Raw genomic sequence first — 16042 nt, forward strand, 5'->3', positions numbered from 1 at the left:
AATTTTTCTTTTATAGTTACCATGAAAGGATACTTCTAATATTTACTTTTTCCTTTGTACAGTACATACAATTTTCAATCTAATTTATACAGTTTTTATAATTTTCTAAAATGTCAGTATTCTCAATTTTTTTTTTTTTATGAAGATTGGCCCTGCAGTAACATCTGTTGCCAATCTTCCTCTTTTTCTTTTTTCTCTCCAAAGCCCCAGTACATAGTTGTATATCACAGTTGTAGAGTTGTAGCTCTTCTACGTGGGACACCAGCTCAGCACGGCTTGATGATCAGTGAGTAGGTCCGTGCCCAGGATCTGAACCAGCCAACCCCCAGGCTGGTGAAGCCAAACGCGTGAACTTAACCGCCGCTATGCCATTCGGCCAGCCCAGTATTCTCCATTTTTTTTGTCATATATGTATAGTTATCAAACTTTTATTTCTTTGATTCAGTCATTATTTATAAAATAACCACAAGGAATTCACAAAACTTTTAAATGGTCTTCCTTTCCATCTAATTTGTTCATCTTTTACAACACATTTTCCTATTCCGTGAACTTGCAGGTTTTTAAATCTATTTGTAGTACAGTTTTACCTAACTGTAACACTGAGGATTAATCTTAGATGTTTGATCTGATTCTATTTTCTTCTTCTTTTTCTTTGTATTTCATCGCCAGTCTCTTCCATCTTTCTGCTCCCTATCACACGTTTTTTCCTCGCTCGTCACGTCCTCCTGACTCTTCAGCCTCTCCACATGACCATCCTTTATATTCTCTCATGCCCCGTTTTGTTTCCTCCTCCATGGAGCCTACATCTCCTCCGGCTCCACGGAGGGGGCCTTCACTCTCACACTTCCACAGGCTGCTTGTCGGTTTTCCTTTTCTACCTTTTTCTTTTCTTCCCTGGACAAACCTGTTCATCTTTGTAAAAAGTGGCCACTCTGGTCATTTCCTGCCCTGCCTTCTCTCTTGTGGATTTTCATCCTCATTTAGCACTCCTCCCCCTTCTCTTCCTCCTCCCTCCCCCGACCCCTTCTCATTCCCCCTCCTCCTCCTCCTTTTTTGGTCTCACCTACTATGTTTTGTTTGGCACAGCCATTTCTTGAGCTGGGTTCTTTATAAGATGTTCTAAGTGCGTATAGAACCACAAAAGGTCATCTAGTCCAAGCCTTTTCTTTTGGGTAGGAGGGAACTAAGACCCAGAAAAGATATCAAGTGCCAACCGTCAAGTTGCTATGTTCAGTGTTTTCATAGAATGTGTTTCTTCAGCTCATGTTCAGACAAACTGAATGGACCCGAGAGGACACAGCTGATTTGAAAGTTGTTCTCTAACACAGTGATTTCCAAAGTTGAGTGTGCATCAGAATCACCTGTCGAGGTTTTGTTTTTTCATTTTTTTCTCCCAGTTTTATTGAGAAATTATTGACATACATCGCTTTATAAGTTTCAGGTGTACAGCATGATGGTTTGACTTACATATACTGTGAAACGATTACCACAATAGGTTTAGTTGACATCCATTGTCTCATATGGATACAATGAAAAGAAAAGAAAACAAAATTCTCCTTGTGACGAGAACTCTTAGGATTTACTCTCAACAATTTTCAAGTATACCATACAGCAGTGTTAACTATAGTCATCGTGTTGTGCATTACATCCCTAGCACTTATTTACCTTAGAACTGGAAGTTTGTACCTTTTGACCACCTCCCTCCAATTCCTCTGCCCCCCACCCCCTGCCTCTCGTAAACACAAATCTGAACTCTTGTTCTATGAGTTTGGTGTTTTTGGTTGGTTGGTTGTTTTTTAGATTCCACACATAAGTGAGATCATATAGTATTTGTCTTTCTCTGTCTGATTTATTTCACTTAGTGTAATACCTTCAAAGCTCATTCATGTTGTCGCAAATGGTAGGATTTCCTCTTTTTTTTAATGGCTGAATAATATTCCACTATATATATATACCTGTGGAACTTTTACAACCACAGTTTCCTTAGCTTTGCCCCAGAGTTACTGAATCAGAATCTCCATGGATAGGACATGGGAATCTGTTGAAAAGCTTATGCCTTGCTAGGTTTGGGAACTAATGCTGTAAGGCAATAAAAGAAGAAGAGAGAAAATTTTTACCTACCTCTGAAGTAAAATTCTCTTTGCTAAAAAGTTAAACTAAATTGACAAGCTAGTGGAAAGACAGTGGCAACACTTAGGTTGTGATAAAAAATAGCTAATATTTGTTGAGTCCTTATAATGTGCTTAGCAAATGCTTTTCATGCATCCATCTATTTAATCCTCATAACAACATTATAAGGTAGGTTCTTATATTATCTTCATTTTACAGAAATCTGGAAAGCTGAAGTAAATCACCCAAGTTCACCTACTAGTAAAGTGGAGATGCAGGGAAAGAATTTTGGCAGGATGGCCAAGAGCTGGTCAGAGTTAACTGTTGGGGAATTTTCTAGAGCTTCTGTACCCTATGTCTGGCAACCTTTAGAATTTAATTCATCCCTCTGAGTATATGTTAGCTGGCATTAATGTGTATTCCTATCTCATTTATAGTAGTGTTTAAATTCCATAAATATGTAGATTCTTTAATAATATTATTCTTTAATAAAATTAGTTAAATATGTAGATTTCAAGTCTGGTCTAAAGGTATGATTTTTTTTTTTTTAGACAATGAACTCAAATAGCGTCTTTTGTGAAATATGAGGTCTGACATACAATCACACTTTTCTCAATATAAATATACTCAAGATCCAAAGAAATAATCAGTTAATTCCAAAACAGGTTTGATTAGCTCGTGTATTAAAACACTTGCATTTAATTTTCTCATAGGAAAGCCCATAAATCTTGCCCTTTAAGCTCTTTAAAAATGATTTAGGGTAGTTTCAGCAAGCTTAAAGCTTAGTTGGTTTGTAAGACTCCAGCAAATCGGGAGCAGTAAAGTAGAAAAAGGGCTGCGTCGACTTGGTTTGCTGATCATGAAGAGGACCTGCCATGTGTTTGCTCACGCAAGAGGCTGCTCCCTCTGCAGAGAATTTTTTCTTCCCTACCAAGGTAACTTCTCTCGGCTCTTAGAGGTTTGCCTCAAGTCTCACCATCTTTTTATACCTTCTCCAAAACCTTATTTATCGACCCCCACCTCTCATTCAGCACCTTGAATCAATTAATTGCTCCTCACAGTGCCCATAATGCTTTAACCATAGTTCTCATAAAACATATCAAATTTTTATGAATCTCTGTGTATATGTGTGTTAAAATGTGAACTCTTTGAGGAGGTGACCAGATAGTACCTATCTTTTTATCCATAGGGTCTACTACAGTGGCAGGTACTTGTAAGCTCTAAAAAAAATACATTGAAATAGAGTGCAGAGCCAGTCAGAGAGGACACAGCCTGGAAAGCAGATGAACTGACTCAACGTAGTAGTCTGGAGCCATTTCTGTAGGGGCAGAGTGTCATCGACAGGTCACTTAGCTCTGAAGAAGAGACTTTCTGCACATGGTGACCCTGTCATGTTTAGTACCATCTGTTTAAGATGGGGCGATCTTGAGCACACTTTTAAAGAATCTATTCCAGATATCAGAATTGAAAAGACTTCCGCTTATGCTCAAGATGGAGCAACAGGAACCAGATTTACCCTCCTGCCTAAAACAAAAACAAGTAACCACAAATCCAGCCAAAAGATATGAAGTAATGGTCTTCAAGGCACGGGACGTCTGGCAAGAAAGGACGACGATTGCTGAGAGACAAGAAACCAGCGAGGAGAGCCTGAGGACTGCCCCAGCACTCCGCCTGGAGAGAGATTCCAGGGTGTGGTACAGGAAGGGGAAACCAGGCAGGCTCAGTGGACTCAGTTCAGGAGGTGCAGCTGAGCATCCAGGGTGGCCAGCGTTCACAGGAAAGAGGAGAGCCTTACACACAGAGAGAGCCCCAGATGCTCGGTAAAAGAAACTCAGGTAGGTAGGCCTTAGTGTGAAGTTGTATGTTTATTGGGCTAGGAGACAGGCTGTGTTTGCTGTTGCCTAAAGCTCTGGTGTCAGAGGCAAAAATTCCCTCTGGTGTCCTCATTTTGTTTCTCTTGTTGTTTTGAGTGTCCCTAGAGAGTCTCTAAATGGTGTCTGGGGCTTGCAGTCCTCTGTTATTGTACAGGAACCCTACTGAGGTGGTGGTGAGGTGTGGGGGAGAGGAAGCATTCTACAGTCCTATGATTAGGTCTCAGTCTTTTAGTGAGCCTGAGTTGGAAATTGCCCTTCCCCTAGGTCTGTTAGGTTTTAGTATAACCCTAGTCAATTAAGCTCTGGCAAAATGGTTTCCCTTGAGGGCAGGCCTTGTTAGGGAGAACATAGAGATCTGGAAGTATTTCAGAATGGTTACTTTTCCCGTCCTCTTGCCAGAAGAACAAGGGAGATTTTTCTCCAGTCTTCACTGTGAGAACATAGCAGGGATCCTGAAGGTAAAACTCACAAAAGTGTGGGCCTTCCCCTAAGAGTGGGGGAGTGGGCCCCTTGGAGTTTTTAACTCTCAAGCTTGTCCACACGGAGCCTCCAGCAAGTTGTTAATGATAGTTTAAGGTGTTCCTATTGGTGCTGGCTTCAGCTGCATCCTTCTCCTCTTGGGCTTCTGCCCCAAGTAAGCTGTGATTTTCTGTATCTGCCTGTCTCTCCAGTTTTGGGGGCAGCAGTTTGCCCTGTGACTTCAACTTTCTGATGGATCTAAGACAGGTTGATTTTCAGTTCGTTCAGCTGTTTCTCATTGTGAGGATGGGAGTGATGACTTCCAAGATCTTTACATGTCAGACTGGAAACTCTGGACGTCTGCAGAAGATCTCCCTCCAATATTCATCAGAGTGCTAATCAGCACATGCGTGTGAGGAAACTTCCCAAGGCCAAGATAAAACCACTAGAATGGATTGGAGAACAGTGCCTGGCACTCACACAGGGCGGGGAATGGTGGCTGTTCCCACCAGCCAGACTAGAAAAACTCATAATTCTCATTGAGAGAATACTCAGGAAGGTCTTGTGTCAAGTGTAATTAGCCCTCGACTGAGCACTGCTTCAGAACTGCCAAACAAATTATGACAGCAAGAACAAAAAGGATCAAACTATTTGCAAGTAATTTAACTGAATCACAGAACAAAGCTCAAGAAGGTGTATAAAAACACAGAAATAGTCATTACTCAAGAAGGTAAAATTCATAATTTCTACCATTCAGTTGATGATTACTGGGCATGCAAAGGAGGAAAACATGACCCATATTGAAAAAAGAATCCTCAGTGGAAATACACATACACACACACACACACACAGCTCACATAGATTATAATCTTAAATTCTAAGCAACTCATCCTGGTAGATACCATTTTCTTTCTTTTGCAAAAGAGAAGTGTTAAATGACTTGCTTGAGGCTGCCCCACTAACAGGTGCCAGGGCTGGGATTCAAACCCCATCCAACTGGCCCCAGAGCTGGAGCTTCTTGCACTACAGTGTACTGTTCCCTACTGTCTCCATCCTCTGCTCATCTTTGTATAAGACCTGAAACAAGAAGGCAGAGTGTTCTCTTGTTGGGCTTCAGCTGGGAATGTGCGTGTCTGAACACGTCCGCAAAGAACTGCGAAAGAGCCCGAGTATTGATTTTTGGATTACAAATAAATTTTAGCAAGAAGGTGAATTGGCAAATTTGGAACCCATGAATAATCTTTAAAGTATCTTCATGTCATCCTCATTTTTGAAGGGTATTTTTCACTGGATATAGAATTCTAGGTTGTCAGTTATTTTCTTCCAGCCCTTTGAAGATACCATCCAGCCCCTATTGCTCCTACTGTGAGGTCAGTAGTTAGTCTGACTATTGCTCCTTTTAAGGGAATCTCTTCCCACTCCCAACTTTTGTCTTGTTGTATTTGGTTTTCTGCAGTTTCACTATGATGTATTTAGGTAGATTTCTTTTTATTAATCTTGCTTGGAACGTTTGACTACTTGAATCTCTAATTTAATGTCTTTCTCCATTTAAAAAAAAGTTCTTAGCAATTATCTCTTCAAACGTGAATTCTGCTCCAATCTCTCCTCTCTGAGACTCCAATTAAACAAATGTTAGAACTTTTGATCAAATCTTCTATGGCTAGGATGACCATTTAACTTATTGTCTATCCTGGGACACTTCTAATAATAATAATTAAGTTATTAATAACAACTATTAGTACTAATCCTAGGACAAGAAGCATAAACTGGACTGTCCTAGGCAACCATGATATATGGTCACTTTATGTCTTTTATTTTCCCTCCTATAGTTTTAAAATATTCTTTTAAATTGAGATATAATTTACATACCATCAAATTCAGTGGTTTTTAGTATATTCACAAGGCTGTGCAAACATCATCACTACCTAATTCCAGAACATTTTCATTAAAATAACTGCACTGGGGCCGGCCCCGTGGCCTAGCGGTTAAGTGTGCACGCTCCGCTACTGGCGGCCTGGGTTCGGATCCCGGGCGCGCACCGACCCACCGCTTCTCCGGCCATGCTGAGGCCGCGTCCCACATACAGCAACTAGAAGGATGTGCAACTATGACATACAACTATCTACTGGGGCTTTGGGGAAAAAAAGGAGGAGGATTGGCAATAGATGTTAGCTCAGAGCCGGTCTTCCTCAGCAAAAAGAGGAGGATTAGCATGGATGTTAGCTCAGGGCTGATCTTCCTCACACACACACACAAAAAACTGCACTGTCACTCCACATTCCTCCCTGCCCCCAGCTCCTGGCAACCACTAATCTACCTTCTGTCTCTTCAGATTCCCTATTCTGGACATTTCATATAAATGGAATCATATAATATGTGATCTTTTGTGCCTGGCTTCTTTTACTTAGTGTAATGTTTTCAAGGTTCATCCATGTTGTAGCATGTATCACTATTTCATTGTTTTCTATGGCTGAATAATATTCTTTATTGTATGGATATACCACATTTTGTTTATCCATTTATCAAGTTGATGGACAGTGGGTTGTTTCTACTTTTTAGCTATTATGAATAGTGATGCTATGAATATTTATGTACAAGTTTCTGTGGGAATATGTGTTTCAGTTCTTTTCGGTATGTATCTAGGAATGAGATTCCTGGGTCATATGGTAACTTTTTAACATTTTGAGAAACTGCCAAACTGTTTTCCTCAGTGGCTGTACCACTTTACATTCACACCAGCAATATATGAGGGTTCTAATTTCTCACCAACATTTGTTATTTTCCTTTTTTTTTTCTTTTTTGTGAGGAAGATTAGCCCTGAGCTAACATCTGTTGCCAATCCTCCTCCTTTTTTGCTGAGGAAGATTGGCCCTGGGCTAACATCCGTGCCCATCCTCCTCCACTTTATATGGGATGCCACCACAGCATGGCTTGATGAGCGGTGCATAGGTCTGTGCCCGGGATCTGAACCTGCGGACCCTGGGCCGCTGAAGCAGAGCATGCGAACTTAACCACTATGCCACTGGGCCAGCCCCCTATTTTCCATTTTTTGATTATGGCCCTCCTGGTGGGTATGAAGTAGTATTTCACTGTGGTTTTGAAATGTAGTTCGCTAATGCCTAATGACATTGAGCATCTTTTCATGTGGTTATTAGCCATTTGTGTAACTTCTTTGGAAAAATGTCTCACATTCTTTGTCCATTTTTAAATTGGGTTCTTTTTGTTGTTGAGTTGTAAGAGGTCTTTATGTATTCTGGATACTGGGCCCTTATTTGATATGATTTGCAAATATTTTTTCCCATTCTGTGGTTCTCATTCCCCTGAATTTTTCTCTCTTTATTTTTCTATGCTTTATTCAGAATAGTGTCTTCTGACCTACCTTTCAGTACACTCATTTTTTTCTAGGGCTTATCTAAGCTGTCCTAGTAACAACAAAAAACCCCAACAACTCATTCATCAGGTTATTAATTTTACCTATGGTATTTTTCTGGTCTAGCATTTCTAGTTGGTGTTTTACAAAATTCTATGTCACTTTTTGTGTAGCTGAGTTTTAAAATTCAATTTTGTGTCCACGGTCATAGTAAGCATTGTTGTTTTGAAGTCTGTGTCTGGTAATCTGACTTGCTGGAGTTCCTGTGGATCTTTTAAAAATTTCTGTTGTTTGTGCCTGCTCTCATTTATGTTGTCCTGTATCCTCAAGTGTCTGGTTATGCTTGTATGTTGAAAATTGTATTTTAAAAATTATTTGTAAAAATAATTTATATCCTAGAAAAGCTTTCTCAAGAAGGATTCTTGTTTACTTTTGCTTCAGACCTAGGGGTACTAAAAAGCTGAGCTTCAGGATATTAATTCCCCTTAATCCAACTTTGGTCTTGACTTGGTGCTTGGCTTCAAGATATTCAAGGTCTGGTTTACTTGTAGTACACCTTTGCTCTTAGACTGCAGCCCTTTGGGATTCTATCTATAAACCTCGGGGGCTCATTAAGTTTCCTCACTCTTGGTAGGCTCTGGACTCCAACTTCTGTCCTCCTAGGCCTGGAGAGCTGTCAAAAATTGATTCTTAGCTTCTTTTTGATTAGCATTTGTCCTGTGGGGCATGAATGGTGTCAAATGTTAAGTTTAACCTCTCTGGATTTTTGTTTTGGGTTCAATCTTGGCCTGGTATTTCTTTAGCAATTTGATCCTTTTAGGAAGATTTAACAAAAATATTATATGTAGCCTTTTTAGTTGTCTTCAGCTGGAGTGATGGTCCAAATTTCCTAATTCACAATTAATAGAAGCTGAAGTCTTAGACACATGTTTAAATTTTTTAAACTGTACACTTTAAAAAATAACCTTTTTGTCATTGAGTTATAAATCAATTGCATTGTGGTCAAGGAATACTGTCTGTATGATACAAGTTCTTTGAAATTTGTTGAGACCTGATTTATGGCCTGGTTATCAATTTTTGTAAATGTTGCATGTGTGCTTGAGAAGAATGTGTATTCTCTAATTTTGGGGTGCAGGGTTCTATTTACATCTATTAAATCAAACCTGCTGCTTGCATTCTTGAAATCTTTTACAGCTTTTTTTTCTGTTCTTCCTAATTGAGATGTGTGTTTAGGTCTCTAAGTATGATGGTGGATTTGTTAATTTCTTTCAGTAACTCTATGTATTTTTGCTTCAAATATTTTAAGGATATGTTGTTTGGAATCTATACGTTTAGAATTGTCTTTCTGATGCACTAAATTTATTATCATTATGCAGTAACCTTCTCTATCTCTATTTATGTTTTTTGTCATCAAGCCTATTTTTAGGATATTGGTGTAGCTATGTCAGCTTTCTTTTCAATAGTGTTTGCCAGCTATATCTTTTTCAACCTTTTAAGTTCAATCTGTCTGGATCTTTATGTTTTAGACATGTCTCTTTTGAACAGAATATAGCTAGGTTTGTTTGGTTTTTTATCCACTATGACAATCTCTTTTAACTGACAACTTTAATGCATTTAGTATTATTGCAGTTATTGATATATTTGGATGTTTACACCAGTTTACTTTTGATATATATTGGTTCAGCTTAAAAAAAATCCTTCCTTCCTTCGCTTTTTGCCTTTTTCTCCCCTTCACATTGATTTTCTGTTTTTCCTTATTCCATTTTTTCTTCTTCTACTAGTTTGTGAGTTATATACTCTATTATTTTAGTGGTTTCCCCTGACATATTACTATGCACATTTAGAATATAAAGTTAATGAATATCGTAACCTAATCCCAGAATAAAACGATGGACCTAGGATACTTTTAATCTAATCACTCCCTCTCAATTACATATTATTGCTGTCTAGTCTTATTTTTTTACCACAGAAATTAGAAATTATTAATATTATAATATTGTTTAGACATACGTTCATATTTACCAATTTCTTTGTTAGTAATTATTACTTGCATCTCAGAATTTTTTTTTTTTTTGTAATTATTCTTTTCCTTCTTCCTGAAGTAAATTCCTTAGAAATTTCTTTAGTGAAGACCTCTTGGTGATGAACTCTCTTAGTTTTTTCTGAAAAAAAATTTTATTTTGTCATTATTTAAAAAAAATATTTTCTCTGGATACTGAATTTTAGGTGGTATTTCTCTTGGTGCTTAAAAATAGTATTCCACTTGTCCTCTGTCCCTTGTTGCCACTGAGAAATCTGCTATCAATTTGATTGTCATTCCTTGGTAGGTGATCTGTCTTTTTCTTTCTGGTTTGTATTTCAGGTCTTCTTTTGTCTTTTTATTCTATAGAGCACTAGCTCAGATGTAGGTTTCTTGATATTATCCTTCTTGATATATGTTGTGTTTCTGTATCTCTAAATTTATGGTTTTTACCAGTTCTAGAAAATTATCAGCCATTATCTCTTTAAATATTGCCTCTCCTTCATTCTCAGATTTATCCCCTTTTGAGACTCTGGTTGGATTTTATCAGACATTTTCATCGTGTACTTCACTTCTCTTTTTTTCCATCTCATTGTGTCTGTGTGTTGTATTTTGTCAATATTTTTCAATTCTGTATTCTAGGTCATGAGTTCTCTCTTCAGTTGTATTTAATTTGTTAAACTCATCCATTGTGCTTTTTATTTCAACAATATCTTTAATTTCTTAAAATACTATTTTGTCCTTTCCCAAACATGCCTAGTCATTTTGCATAGGCTCTGGTTGCATAGGCTCATTTTTGTGATTACATATTCTATTTATTTAAATATATCATCCTTTGTTATTTTATATTCTGCATTTGATAATTGCAATATCTAAGATCTCAGGGGGTGTCTAAATCTGTTGTTTCTACTCCTTCTGGCTGTGGTTTATTTCCTTGTGTGTTTGGTGATTTTTGTGAGCTCATTCTTTTTGATCTTATTCCTTAGGAATCCTGAGAGCCTACATTAGAGATACATTTCTCCAGAAATGATTTGCATTTGCTTCTTCTAGGATCCATAGGGCATTAGCAAACTGAGACCACTTTGGCTCCATTTGAGATCCTGGCCTAATGTGGGAGTTTAGCTCCAATTCCTTGTTGGTGGCCCAAGGCTTTGTCTTCCAATAGCAGTGCTGTGATCAGCATTTGTTCTCAGGGCTTACTTTTCACAGTTCTTTTTAAAGTGTGTGTGTTGATTTTTTCCCCAGTTTTAGAGATATAATTGATATATATCATTGTATTAGTTTAAGGTATACAATATAATGATTTGATATATGTATATATTGTGAAATAATTACCACCATAAGTTTAGTTAAAATCTATCACCTCATATAGTTACAATTTTTTTCTTGTGATGAGAACTTTTAAGATCCACTCTCTTAGCACCTTTTAAATATACAATATAGCATTGTTAACTTTAGTCACCATGCTGTACATTACATCCCAAGGACTTATTTATCTTATAACTGGAATTTTGTATCTTTTGACCAGCTTTACCCATTTTACCCACCCCCCTCCCTCCATCTCTAGCAACCACCTATCTGTTGTCAGTTTATAGAGGTCAGTTTTATTAGATTCCACATATAAGTGAGATCATACAGTATTTTTCTTTCTCTGTCTGACTTATTTCACTTAGCATAATGTCCTCAAGGTCCATCCATGTTGTTGCAAATGGCAGAATTTCCTTCTGTCTCATGGCTTAAAAACATTCTATTGTGTGTATATATATAAACCACACTCCTTTATCCATTCATTTGTCGATGGACACTTAGGTTGTTTCCACATCATGGCTATTGTAAATAATGCTGCAGTGAACATAGGGGTGCAGATATCTTTTTGATATAGTGATTTCATTTCCTTTGGACACATACCCAGAAGTGGAATTGCTGGATTATATGGTGGTTCTATTTTTGATTTTTTGAAGGACCTCCATACTGTTTTCCATTCCAACCAACAGTGCACAAGAGTTCCCTTTTCTCCACATCCTCGCCAAGACTTGTTATCACTTATCAGTCATTCTAACAGGTATGAGGTGATATCTCATTGTGGTTTTGACTTGTATTTTCCTGATGATTAGTGATGTTGAGCACTTTTTCATGTACCTGTTGGCCATCTGTATGTCTTCTTTGGAAAAATGTCTATGCAGTCCTATGCCCACTTTTTAATTGGCTTGTTTATTTTTTTGCTATTGAGTTGTGTGAGTTCTTTGTATATTTTGGATATTAACCCCTTATCAGATATATGATTTGCAAATATTTTTTCCCACTCGGTAGGTTGCCTTTTCATTGCGTTGATAGTTTCCCTTGCCGTGCAGAAGCTTTTTAGTTTGATATAGTCCCACTTCTTGATTTTTGCTTTTGTTGCCTTTGCTTTTGGTGTCAGATCCAAAAAATTATCACCAAGACTGATATCAAGGAGCTTACTCTCTGTTTTCTTCTGGTTTTATGGTTTCAGGTCTTACTTTCAAGTCTTTAATCCCTTTTGAGATGACTTTTGTGTATGGAAAGTGTGTGTTTATTGTAGCATCTAGATGTTTTGTAGTGGGAGGGCCCAACTTTTATTTTTCTCTCTGGAAACTTAAATTTTTTTTCTCATTGTCTTTGACGTCTTTTAAATCTTACCATAAACTGTCTAGATTTTTAAAAGTCTATCTTTTTTTCTCCCCCCAAATCAATACTGGGCTTTTATTGCATCTTTTATTTTATATCACAAATAAGTCATAGGAATCATCTGGCATCTTGTTGTTTCTGTAGCTGGACAATTTAATCTTATTCATTAGCCTACTGAACTATTCCTTTTTCAGAGACATAGATATCATCAAAATTTTTTCTGATATCCTTGTTTTTAACTGTTGTGGCTTGCTAAATCAAAGCAGCTGAATTTGATACAAGTTTAAAGTCTTTTCTTTCAAGAAATAATTCTTATTTCTGGGCTTGAGATACTGAACAAGCAATGCCTGGCCTCATCTGAACCCTGCAGATGTATTTTTTGCCCAAGAAATTTCAGATTTCAACAAAAAAATTGTTCTCCTGAATAATGACATTGGTGGGGAAATGAGCATACACAGATCTCATCTTGTAATGGGAGCTCAGTGTAACACTCTTGATCATGTTCTGTACATGAGAACAGGTAATGGGAACAGTAGCCAGTTCCCTTCTATTTCCCCACCATTTGTCAACCTGGAGTCTCTTCTTTTTCTTTCCAAGGAGACTGGGTTCTATGTTGATGTGATTGAAGTCCCTCCTTTGGGACCCTTCACAATAACTGTGCATCCCTTGAGAGTGATGTTGACATTTTCTGGAAGGCTGACAATCTGCTAAGAATGGCCTTCATTCTTGTAGTAGATGAGGCAAAGACCTTTTAAGTCTATCTTGTTCGGCATTTGTTGAACTCTTTTTAGCAGTTATATATCTCTTTCTCTAATCTGGGAAATTAAAAACATTTTTGAAATTTGTAATTAATTTCAAACTTACAGAAAAGTTGCAAGTATAAGAATAATACAAAGAACATCCATATAACATTGTGTATAAACAGTTTCTCCTATTGACAACATTTTACTCCATTTACTTTATCATATAAGAGCTCTCTTTCTATGTTACACACGTAATACATTTTTTTAATGAACCATTTGAGTGTAGCTGCTATTCTGGGGAATTATTTACTCCTCTCCCCACCCCCCCAACCCCCCAGAAGTCATTTTATACAGATGTTATTTCTACTTCTATTCTTCACATCTCAGCTTTTTTTTTTTTTCCTTCTTCTGTCTCTGTATATTTCCTAATGCTTTTTGGGACAATTCTGTAACCTGATATCACTATCAAGTTATTTGTATTTTTCTTGGTAGTAGGCTTTCTGTTGTTCAACCTGCCTTTGTTTTCCCCCAATTTTTTTTATTGTGGTAAAATACATACAGTATAAAATTTACTATCTTAACCATCATTAAGTGTACAGTTCCATAGCATTAGGTACATTCATATTGTTGTGCAACTATCACCACCATCCATCTCCATAGCTCTTTTAATCAAAACTGAAACTCTATACCCATTAAACAATAACTCCGCATTTCCTCCTTCCCCCAGCCCCGGAAACCACCATTCTCCCTTCTTCTAAGTACCTCCTATAAGTGGAATCATACAGTATTTGCTTTTTGTGACTGGCTTGTTTCACTTAGCATAACGTCCTCAAGGTTCATCTATGTTGTAACATATGTAAAAATTTCCTTCCTTTTTAAGGCTAAATAATATTCCATTGTATGTATGTACCACATTTTGCTTATCTACTCATCCATTGATGGACACTTTGGGTTACTTCTATGTTTTAGTTATTGTGAAAAATGCTGCTATGAACATGAGTCTTCAAGACCCTGCTTTCAATTCTTTGGAGTACATACCCAGAAGTAGATTTGCTGGACCATATGGAAATTCTATTTTTCACTTTTTGAGGAACTGCCATACTGTTTTTCATAGGAGCTGTACCATTTTACATTCCCACCAACAGTGCACAAAGGTTTCAATTTCTCCAGATCCTTGTCAACACTTGTTACTTTGTTGTTGTTTTTTTTAAAGTAGCCATCCTAATGGATGTGAGGTGGTCTCATTGTAGTTTTGACGTACAGTTCCATAATGATTGGTGACGTTGAGCATCTTTTTCACGTGCTTATTGGCCATTTGTATATCTTCTTTGTAGAAATGTCTATTCAAGATCTTTGCTCATTTTTGAATCTGGTTGGTTTTTTTTTTTTTTGAGTTTTAGGAGTTCTCTATATTCTGGATATTAATCTCTTATTAGATATATGAATTGCAAATATTTTCTCCAACTCTGTGGGTTGCCATTTTATTCTGTTGATAGTGTGTTTTGATGCACAAGACTTAAAAATTTTTATGAAGTCCAATTTGTCTATTCCTTCTTTTTTTGCCTACGCATTTGGTGTCATAGCCAAGAAATCTGCCAAATCCAATGTCGTGAAACTGTGCCTTATGTTTTCTTCTAAGAGTTTTATAGTTTTAGGTCTTACATTTATGTCATGGATCCACTTTGTGTTAATTTTTGTTTATGGTGTTAGGTAAGAGTCCAACTTCATTCTTTTTTATGTGGATATCCAGTTTGCCCAGCACTATTTATGGAAAAGACTGTCTTTTCCTCTTTGAATGGTGTTGGGACTCTTGTTGCAAATCATTTGACCACATATGTGAGTGTTTATTTCTGGACTGTATTTCATTGTTCTATATGTCTGTCTTTATGCCAGTACCATACTGTTTTGATTACTAAAGCTTTATATATTTTCCAGTTTTCCCTCTATTACTGATTTCTAACTTCAAGCCATTGTGGTCAGAGAAGATATCTTTTTTTTTATTGATGTCATAATAGTTTATAACATTGTGAATTTTAGTTGTACATTATTGTTTGTCAGTCACCATATAAATGCATCCCTGCACCCCTTGTGCCCACCCCCTACCCCCCTTCCCCCTGGTAACCACCAAACTGTTCTCTCTGTCCATGTGTTAGTTTATCTTCCACATATGAGTGAAATCATGTGGTGTCTGTCTTTCTCTGTCTGGCTTATTTCATTTAACATAATATCCTCCAGGTCCATCCATGTTGTTGCAAATGGGACAATTTTGTCTTTTTTTATGGCTGAGTAGTATTCCATTGTGTATATATATATATATACCACATCTTCTTTATCCAGTCATCAGTCGAGGAACACTTGGGTTGCTTCCATGTCTTGGCTATAGTGAATAATGCTGCGATGAACATAGGGGTGCATAAGCCTCTTTGGATTACCCAGTAGTGGGATAGCTGGATCATAAAGTATTTCTATTTTTAATTTTTTGAGGAATCTCCATACTGTTTTCCATAGAGGCTGCAGCAGTTTGCATTCCCACCAGTAGTGGATTAGGGTTCCCATGTCTCCACAGCCTCTCCAGCATTTGTTGCTTTTTGTCTTGGTGATTATAGCCATTCTAACGGGTGCAAGATGATATCTAAGTGTGGTTTTGATTTGCATTTCCCTGATGATTAGTGATGTTGAGCATCTTTTCATGTGCCTATTGGCCATCTGTATATCTTCTTTGGAGAAGTGTCTATTCATTTCCTCTGCCCATTTTTTGATCGGGTTGTTTGTTTTTTTGTTATTCAGTTGTGTGAGTTCTTTATATACTATGGAGATTAAT

At 37.4% G+C, this 16042-nt stretch overlaps 1 protein-coding gene and 1 pseudogene across 1 annotated transcript in view; both read right to left on the bottom strand.

Moving 5' to 3' along the window:
- Window positions 1–16042, bottom strand: part of ZMYM1 (zinc finger MYM-type containing 1) — an 84402-nt gene that overhangs the window by 16060 nt on the left and 52300 nt on the right. The gene's annotated exons all lie outside the window — the stretch shown is intronic.
- LOC101399381 (large ribosomal subunit protein uL6 pseudogene) lies at window positions 11402–14512 on the bottom strand (annotated as a pseudogene).

Source organism: Ceratotherium simum, chromosome 22 (genome assembly GCF_057802395.1).
Source record: "Ceratotherium simum simum isolate JZ-2026a chromosome 22, ASM5780239v1, whole genome shotgun sequence".
In the NCBI taxonomy this organism is placed as follows: Eukaryota; Metazoa; Chordata; class Mammalia; order Perissodactyla; family Rhinocerotidae; genus Ceratotherium; species Ceratotherium simum.